Consider the following 9,577-nt stretch of genomic DNA (forward strand, 5'->3'; position numbering starts at 1 on the left):
CCAAAAAAGAACCCTTGATTCTCTCCCTTAACCTTCTTGTATCCAATAACAAAAAGAGGCTTACACAAATAGTTTTATTTTTCTCATAAACAAACTGTCTAGCAATAAATGGTTGCTGGTGTTGGTTCAGCTGCACAGCTATACCATCAAGGTCCCAGACTATCTATCTATCTATCTATCTATCTATCTATCTATCTATCTATCTATCTATCTATCTATCATTTTACCCTCCTTAACACGTGATGGCCTTCAGTCATCATGTCTTTTGTTTTGTAGTTGCAGGATGGCTGCCATGTCTCCAGGCACTATGATGGTGTTCCAGATAGCCATAATATCCATTTCCAGAAGGTTTTCACTTAAGTCTCATTAGCCAGAAATGAATCACCCCTAGCTGCGAAGGAGATGGGGACATTGAGTACCTAGTAAAAAAGAATGGGATTATGATGATTGCATTATACCAATCATGATTCGTTACTTGGGGCTGGACATATTGTCATCCTCACCAATGTCAGGGTTCTGTTAGCAAGGAGGAAGAGAGGAATGGCTGTTGGGGAGGAAATGAACACAGTTGGTCACACTTATTCCCAGACCTGTCTCACTAGGTAACATCACCATCACCTTGTGCCCAAACCAATAATAGAACTTGGATTCCTTCCTTCCTCTTATGTCCCACATACAAACCACCAGAAAGCTTTGTTGACTCTACCTCCCATATATACCCCCGATCTACTCTATTCTCCCCATCTTCACTGCTACTATCGTAGTTCAAGTTCAAGTCACCATTGTTCACCTGGGTTATTGCAATTGCCTCCTAAAGATCTTTATACTTTCACGCTTGCCCTCTACAATTCATTGCCCAAACAGAAAATCACTTCCTTGCCTAAAACCCCCATTGCTTCCCATCTCAACTAAAATTCTAATTCCTTCCCTAGGAACGTCTATGACTAAAAGGTCTAGGTTCTATCCTCCTGTTCTACTTCATCTTGTACCACCGTTCCATTTGCTTCTGAGTACCAGCGATCGAGGCCTTCTTTCTCTCCCTCAAACTCAAATTGGGTACCATCTTCGGGACCTTTGAGCCGTCTGTTCTCTCCATCTGGAAGGCTCTTCATTTCTGATCTTTCCACAACCAGCTCCTCCTTACCATTTAGATTACTGTTCAAATGTCATCTTTTCAGAGAGGTATTAGCTGGCCACCCAATCTAAAATAGCCACCTGGTCATCCATTGCTTCATTCTATTTTATTTCTCTGTATTGTGCCTATCACTGTCTAACATTATCTTGTTTACCTCTATATGTGTCATGTCATGAGATAGAACTATCTCTATTTTCCAGCTCCTCCACACTAGAATATAAGCTCCACAAGAGAGCAGGAACCTTGTCTGTCGTGTTCGCTGCTGTATTCCTAGCAACTAGATCCAGCCGCATGGAAGGTTTGCATCACCTATTTCTGAGCGAATGAATAAAAGAAGGGAAAGATTTTTAAGCAGAAACTTTAGCAGTAAAAATCACATCTGTAACATATTACAGCATCCTTAGAGTTATCCTTTATAGAGGAAAATTACTTTGTCAGTTAAAAGATGTAAATGTGTTATGCTTTAAAGACCTCACCATTAAGAAGCAGATACTAATTTCTCCACCCAGTCTTTTTCCTCGTGTGTCCTCCTTTCTGAAGCTAAACACACTACATATACTGTTAATCTTAGTGCTCTATCAGTGCAGTTACTCTCCATTGAGTTCTTTCTTTTTGCCTAATAATATGATTACATGTTCTCACCATTTTCTAAAGGTCTGGGACAATTTAAAAGAAACATCTGGGTAATGTCCTCCTCTCCTTCATTTCTGGCCAGGATTTCAAGAAGGGGAAAACCCAAATGTTCTTGGAAGAAGAGAGAAATACTTAGCATCTGAAATCTCCTGCCTTTTTCGGAGGTTTTCACATTTCTATACATGTTTTTTTCTAAAGGCGAAAACTGTTTCCACTCCCTTCACCAGAAAACCAGATTTTTCAATAGGCTGTCCTCCGGGTAAAATGCGAAAATTAGAGAAATTAATATTTAGTCTTCCTTTACCTCCCTTTCTATACCTTCTGAGTCCCAAGGCGACCCTCTGCAGGCTCAGGCCCCCTTGATCAGCGGCGGGCTGGGCCAGCGGCTCAGCCTGCATTCCAGCCTCCCCTGCATCTGGCAGGCCATGGCACAATGAAATTGTGCAACAGCAACTCGGGGAAGTTCACGTCCACGCTTGGGGCAGCGTATCCTGGTGACACTGATCCAGCATAATCCAAAATGCCCCTATGTTTAGAAACGTCCTCAAATACTGCTCATAAATTGCACACAAAGAATCCCTGGGGCTTTGAACTTCTAGACTTGCCAGCAGAAAATAACAAAGATCATCTTCAAAGGCCTTCAGTGACTATATTAAAAACAGAAATGAACTGTTTGTCTCTACTCACCACAATCTCGGCCCCTCCCCTTTCTTCACCTGTCATCACCACTACCACGCCCCTCCCCTTCCCCACCTCCCCACTGACATATACACCCATGTGTGACTCTGCACCTATGCATTACCTCTTAGATGTTCACAGGCCCCTGAAACCCATGTCCCAAAACAGCCTTGGCAACATTTTTGATAATGTATCAGTTAAAAATATGGGATATCTCCCCTCAAAATATGTATATTAAAAAGTGAACCATATATATATATATATTTAATATGTATATATATTGTATATGTAATATATATATTTAAAACAAAAAAGGAATAAAATTAAAAATTAAATTCTGTGGTTTAATACTATTGGGAGCCTACCTCCAGATCATATCTCAGGTTCACTGGGTAATTGTATTTCCTTAACAGTTGTCAGAATTCAAAAGATAGCTCTACAAGATTCCCATCTCCTGGTTATCAGTCAAACACTAATCTAGTCACTAATGTAGATACAGCTGTGAAGGGATTTTGCAGATGCAGTTAAAAGTCCCAGGTCAGTTTACTTTCAAGATACGGAGATTATCCAGGTGGGCCTGGCCCAATCAGGTGAGCCCTTTAAAAGGATCATTTTCCTCCATCTGTAGCAGAAGGAGTAAAAGAAATTCTAAGTGTGAGAAAGACTGGATGGTGATTACTGGCTTTGAAGGTAGAGAAGTCCCATGAGAAGGAATGTGTGCGGCCTCTAGAAGCTGATGGCTCTCAACTGAAAGCCAGAAAGAAAAGGGGGACCTCAGTGCTAAAGACACAAGCAACGGGATGGATTCTGCCAGCAGTGTGAACGAACTTGGAAGCAGCTTCTGCCCCAGGTAAGAGTCTAGCCTGACTAATTCCTTGATTTCTGTCTTTTGGGACACTAAGCACCCAGCCAAACCCACCCAGACTTCTGTGAGTTGATAAATGAGATGTTCTAACCCCCCACGCTTATGATAATTTGTTACACAGCAGTAGAAAACTATTAATAATACACCCCTTTGGTTTTCATATCTCTAAATAAAGGTAATAATGTCTTGCTGTGTCCAAAAAGCACTACAACAGCAAATATTAACAAGATTTAATTAACCTGTTTTAAGCTCAACAGAAAATAAAAATATTAAATTGTTTCCAAGATGCTATGATTTTTCGAATTGGCCATAATATCCACGGAGGTTTCATCCAGGGCAGTTAGACTCTTTCATCCCAGTTAGGTTTGTTTTCATGGCAGTTGTAAGGCAGGGCTAACTTTAGAAGCCACATCATATGGGTTTAGAGCGTGGAATTCTTGCTTCAGGGGGGGAACATGACTTAACTTGCAGTGTTTTCATTTCACAAAACAATATGCTGCATTTTATAGATTCTCTACTGGGTACCACCACAGCATGTCAAATATAGGGATTTTTTTTTCCTGTTTCTTAATTATATTTCCCCCTCTAAAACCCTTGACCTACACTTTGACAAATATGTTGAAATTCAGCATGCTATATTCTGATCTCAGGAAAATTATGAGAGAAGAGGCAAAAGATGATCATACCGGTTTTTAAATAAAATCGATCACTGAGATAAAATGAAAGCAAAAACATTCCAACCCTAAGTAAACAGACATGAATGGCGTAGAGCCTGCTAACCCTGATTTCCCCTCCTGAGAATGGTAAGTCACCGTGGAGTTCTCCGATGAGTCTAGCCCCAAGACCAGATCTAGTTTAAACAAAGTGATCTGGGGGAAGAGGAAGAGGAAAGGAGTTCAGTAAGCCAGAGGTTGTATGCAGGGTGAGAACATTCCAATTTAGGGAGTAGACTAGACATACAGGATGAGGAGATGGAAGATATATAACTCGGTAGTTAAAAGCTGCATGACCCTAGGTAAATTACTTAAATTCCCTGAGCCTCAGTTTCCTCATGTCTAAATCAGCATAGATTTTTCAATGTTCTTAGCACAGGGCATAGGACATGGAGTCCTCAATAAATGGTGGCTGCATTAGGATCGTGCAATCTCATCCTTCCGCCCTTGTCCAAGAGTCCCGGATAATCATCTCTTTTCTAATGGATGCTAATAGCCCTGCTGGCTAGTCCGAAGTATCATGTTCAAAGCAAAAGACTACAGGCCTGCTGTCCAGGCCAAAAGTCTAGCTCAAACTCCCTTAGGGGTGNCGGGAAAGTCTTTTTCTTATGTACCTTTTCAAGTGAGAAGAAAACCATCCTATCCTATCCTATCCTATCCTATCCTATCCTATCCTATCCTATCCTATCCTATCCTCTCCTCTCCCACCCCACTTCCATTCTAGCATAATTCCACATAGGTCTCATTGGCAAGAGATGCAACACATACATATGGCCAAACCAATCACAATGGGATGGAATTACTAGAATGGGCTTAAACTAAGCATCATGGAATAGGCTTCATGGACACCTAAAAACAATTCAGATTCAGTTGGAAAGGAGAAAGAGACAATATCCTTTGGTCAGATAACCAACCACAACCCAAAGCAATTTTGAAAAAGAATTTGGGTTTGCCATGCCAAATAATTACAATTTTAAACCAGAGGTGGCATAACAAACCAGGAATGGAAAGATGAACTATTTAATAAATAGGAGTTGGAATAATTATATATGTATTTCCTATTTCGCATCACAAGAAGTTTAAGTTGGTTTAAAGGCCTAAATGTGAACAAATTTTATACTCTAAGACAAAAATATGAGATTATCTTTACATCCTTGGGATACGAAGAATTTACTAAATAAAGTACCAACGAATAAAATGCAAAGGAAAAGACTGATACATTTTAGTACTTCAAAATAAAAAGTGAAAGGACGGGTGTAGACTGAAAGAAGATATGTTCCAGACATAAAAACCATCAAGGGGTTAAAATTAAAAAATTATAAAGAACTACCACAAAGCAATAAGAAAAAGAAACAACTGCAAAGGAAAATTGGCAAAGGATATGAAGAGGCAATTCACAAATGAGAAAGCCTAATCACCAATAGACATATAAGAAGATGCTCAATCTCACTGGAAATTAAGGGAAAACAAAATAAAATCATAAAAACTTAACCATTTCATAGCCATAAATAGGCAAAAATTTGAATTTTGAAAAAGCTGCAAGATGTGGGAAAACAGGACTCTTAGAAAGCAAAGTGACAACATATATCAACATAAATCCTAAGACCCTTCAGTGGCTCTCTTAGGCATATTGCCTCGATTAATGGTTTGTAACCAGAAGTGATTTTTTTAATGTGGTTTTTTTTTTAATTTTGGGGAACAGTTTGTTTTTCTAGGACCCATCAGCTCCAAGTCATGTAGCTGTTTCAATCTAGTTGTGTAGGGTGCAACTCAGTGGCCCATGTGGGGATCGAACCAGCAACCTTGGTGTTATGAGCACTGCGCTCTAACCAACTGAGCTAACTGGCGGCCCCTAACCAGAAATGTTTGAAGACATTTCTGGTTGTCACACCTGGGGGAGGGTGGTGTGTGGTATTTAGTAGATGTGAGGGATACTGCTAAAACCCTACCCCACAACAAAGAATTACCCAGCCCAAAATGTCAATAATATCAAGGTTGAGACAGTCTGGCCTAGAAAAACTTTCACTGTGGTGTGCACCAGGAGACTGGTATTTAAATGTTAATTGCAGCACTGTTTGTTATCGCAAACAACAAACCAAAACAACCCACATGCCAATGATGCAGGAGAATGGATAAGCAACTTGTGTATATTCAAACAAGGGGATGATACTCAACAGTTATAATCAATGAGTTCTTCAGGTTGCAACATGAATAAGACTAAAAAATAATGATGACTAAAAAACATTGCAGAATGTTATGTACAGCGTGATATGGTATTCCTTTCCATTTCACAAACACAAAGCAATACCACATATTGTTTATGAGTATATACATATAATAAAAAGTATAAAAACATGCACAGGAATGATTTATAGGAACGGCAAAATAGTGATTATTTGGGGGAAAAAAGGAAAGGAGAAACACAGAGAAATGAATGGGATCAGGAGTAGGCAATGGGCTTCAGCTGTACTTGTAAGACTTTCTACCACAAAAAAAAACCACCTAAAGCCAGTAAGTCAAATATTAGGATTGGTTTAGTGTTTTCTACATAAATGTTTGTTCAACTATTTTCTATACTTTTCAGTTTGATTGAAATATTTATTTACAATGAAAGTATTTTAAGCGCTGCATTTGCAAGAATGAGTATTTATGTGTTTCAGGAGGATAGCGTTGGTGGAGGGAGCCCGTGTTTCCAGAAAAAACTATGCTGCTCCCAAAAGGAAACCAGAGAAGCGGGGAGTGACCCCTGAATAAAGAAGAGTTTATTCATTTAGGGACCCTCTCCCAGGGTATCTTGGCAGGAAGAGTCGGCTTTCCTGCTGCGCCAGATACTGGTAGGCTGTACCTCTGTCCATGGTCCTATTTCTCTCCCTCAAACGACCTTACAAGAATTCAGAGGGAGATTCCCATTTGCCTTGCACGCAGGCACTGAAGTATTCTAGATAGAGCCAAGCAGTTGAGAGAGAAGGAAGTATTGTGGGTACAGCAGGTCTTGAGTATTTGGAAAGAAGTTTTGCCTGTTTGCAGTAGAAGCCACCCCCAGAAGAGGGTGGTGCCGGGCAGCCCACCTCTGGAATAATGAGCAGCAACTCTCAAGTTGAGTGAGCTCCACTCATGATGAGGCCTGCTTGGTGAGAATGATACCGTCATCTCCCTAACATTTCCTGTTTTTGACAAAAGGCTTCCTCTTCATCCCGAATGCTTTGCATCATTTCTTTCCAACACTCCTAAAAGACCAGTTGATAATCATGCCCGCTTTTCCAGATACGAAGAGAGATTTAACAAAAATTCTCCCCAAGACTTAGGGTCTTTCTATTAACCACTTTTTTTTTTAACCTAAGCTCCTGGGGATAAGTAAATGGGGAGCGTAACTCAACTGAGAAAGACATTGCATGGGCATCCTAGAGTAATCGCCTATCTTTTTAAAAGAAACAACATTTCTTGAGAGCCCAAGAGGAGTCTGGCACCACACAAAGTGATATGAGCATGAGAGTGCAGAACATAATGTTTGGGAACAGAATGATCCTCCAGGGACTTAAAAATTAATGTAGATCCAAACTGTTAAAAAAAAATACAAGGATTGCTTGTAATAAATTATGCGAGAATAAAGTGAAAGGTGTAGGAGCAAAAATCCCAAGCATCGTGATAAACTATAGAACGACAAAAGGAGAATATGATGAGCCAATTAACCTCAGGAGAACACAGACTCATGGTGTGGGCAGAATACAAGCTACTTACCCTGCGAAGTCAATTTTGCAGACTCAGTTACTTGTCGACCCACACAAAATCAATAGCTGTTTTTGATGGGCCACTGGCAAAAAAAAAAAAGAATGTATTTACTGTTATTTTCTATAGATGGAGTCCAAACCATCTAGCCATACAATAAAGTGATTAGGGGGAAAATATGTGGGTTGGCAAACTTTTAATTTACAAAACTGGTGATCTAGTTCTGGGTGATAGCTCTAATGGAAATAGGTGCAATTGGGTTTGTAGATGCTGATTTTCATCGGCAACTAGAAACTGTGTTAAAAGCTCAATTTGGCCTACTTTCAGTTCCCTGAGTAAGTTAGTGGGGGAATTTTCATTAGGCAATTTGTTATATGTTGGAAAAGGAAATAAAGCAATGCATGAACGCTGTGATATACATACATAGAAAGGTATCTTAATAGAAATATGTACTCTAGTTGAGGGTATTTCCCCACCCAGGTGAGGGAAAGTGCTTGAAAATGCAGGGATCTAACTGGTCCTGAGACAGCTTTTGCCATTACCCCAGTTTTCCTGTTTTAACAATTTCAACCTTGCTAACATACCAATGCCAGGAGAGTAGGTTTTATATATTGACTGTCAGCTTCTGTTTTGGGCTCCCTCACGGTCAGTGCAACTCTGTTCATTTTTATACAGATTTACTTCTGTTTTCTAGTATCATAATAATATGAAAGGGTAAACATGTCTAGAAATGTTTATTCCACTGTGGAAGGGAATACATAAGACAGTCACTTCCAAAAAAGAACCCTTGATTCTCTCCCTTAACCTTCTTGTATCCAATAACAAAAAGAGGCTTACACAAATAGTTTTATTTTTCTCATAAACAAACTGTCTAGCAATAAATGGTTGCTGGTGTTGGTTCAGCTGCACAGCTATACCATCAAGGTCCCAGACTATCTATCTATCTATCTATCTATCTATCTATCTATCTATCTATCTATCTATCTATCTATCATTTTACCCTCCTTAACACGTGATGGCCTTCAGTCATCATGTCTTTTGTTTTGTAGTTGCAGGATGGCTGCCATGTCTCCAGGCACTATGATGGTGTTCCAGATAGCCATAATATCCATTTCCAGAAGGTTTTCACTTAAGTCTCATTAGCCAGAAATGAATCACCCCTAGCTGCGAAGGAGATGGGGACATTGAGTACCTAGTAAAAAAGAATGGGATTATGATGATTGCATTATACCAATCATGATTCGTTACTTGGGGCTGGACATATTGTCATCCTCACCAATGTCAGGGTTCTGTTAGCAAGGAGGAAGAGAGGAATGGCTGTTGGGGAGGAAATGAACACAGTTGGTCACACTTATTCCCAGACCTGTCTCACTAGGTAACATCACCATCACCTTGTGCCCAAACCAATAATAGAACTTGGATTCCTTCCTTCCTCTTATGTCCCACATACAAACCACCAGAAAGCTTTGTTGACTCTACCTCCCATATATACCCCCGATCTACTCTATTCTCCCCATCTTCACTGCTACTATCGTAGTTCAAGTTCAAGTCACCATTGTTCACCTGGGTTATTGCAATTGCCTCCTAAAGATCTTTATACTTTCACGCTTGCCCTCTACAATTCATTGCCCAAACAGAAAATCACTTCCTTGCCTAAAACCCCCATTGCTTCCCATCTCAACTAAAATTCTAATTCCTTCCCTAGGAACGTCTATGACTAAAAGGTCTAGGTTCTATCCTCCTGTTCTACTTCATCTTGTACCACCGTTCCATTTGCTTCTGAGTACCAGCGATCGAGGCCTTCTTTCTCTCCCTCAAACTCAAATT

The 9,577-nt window shown here is 40.0% G+C and overlaps 2 long non-coding RNA genes across 2 annotated transcripts in view; one reads left to right on the forward strand and one right to left on the reverse strand.

Moving 5' to 3' along the window:
• Window positions 1-9,577, forward strand: part of LOC109384620 (uncharacterized) — a 118,827-nt gene that overhangs the window by 103,732 nt on the left and 5,518 nt on the right. Inside the window, exon 5 of the long non-coding RNA XR_002124442.1 lies at window positions 3,075-3,296. This is a non-coding gene — a long non-coding RNA (uncharacterized LOC109384620). The remainder of the gene's footprint in view (window positions 1-3,074; window positions 3,297-9,577) is intronic.
• LOC109384617 (uncharacterized) overlaps window positions 1-9,577 on the reverse strand; it is a 163,792-nt gene that overhangs the window by 71,461 nt on the left and 82,754 nt on the right. Inside the window, exon 3 of the long non-coding RNA XR_002124438.1 lies at window positions 7,763-7,835. This is a non-coding gene — a long non-coding RNA (uncharacterized LOC109384617). The remainder of the gene's footprint in view (window positions 1-7,762; window positions 7,836-9,577) is intronic.

The sequence above is a fragment of the Hipposideros armiger genome, unplaced genomic scaffold (assembly GCF_001890085.2).
Source record: "Hipposideros armiger isolate ML-2016 unplaced genomic scaffold, ASM189008v1 scaffold_97, whole genome shotgun sequence".
In the NCBI taxonomy this organism is placed as follows: Eukaryota; Metazoa; Chordata; class Mammalia; order Chiroptera; family Hipposideridae; genus Hipposideros; species Hipposideros armiger.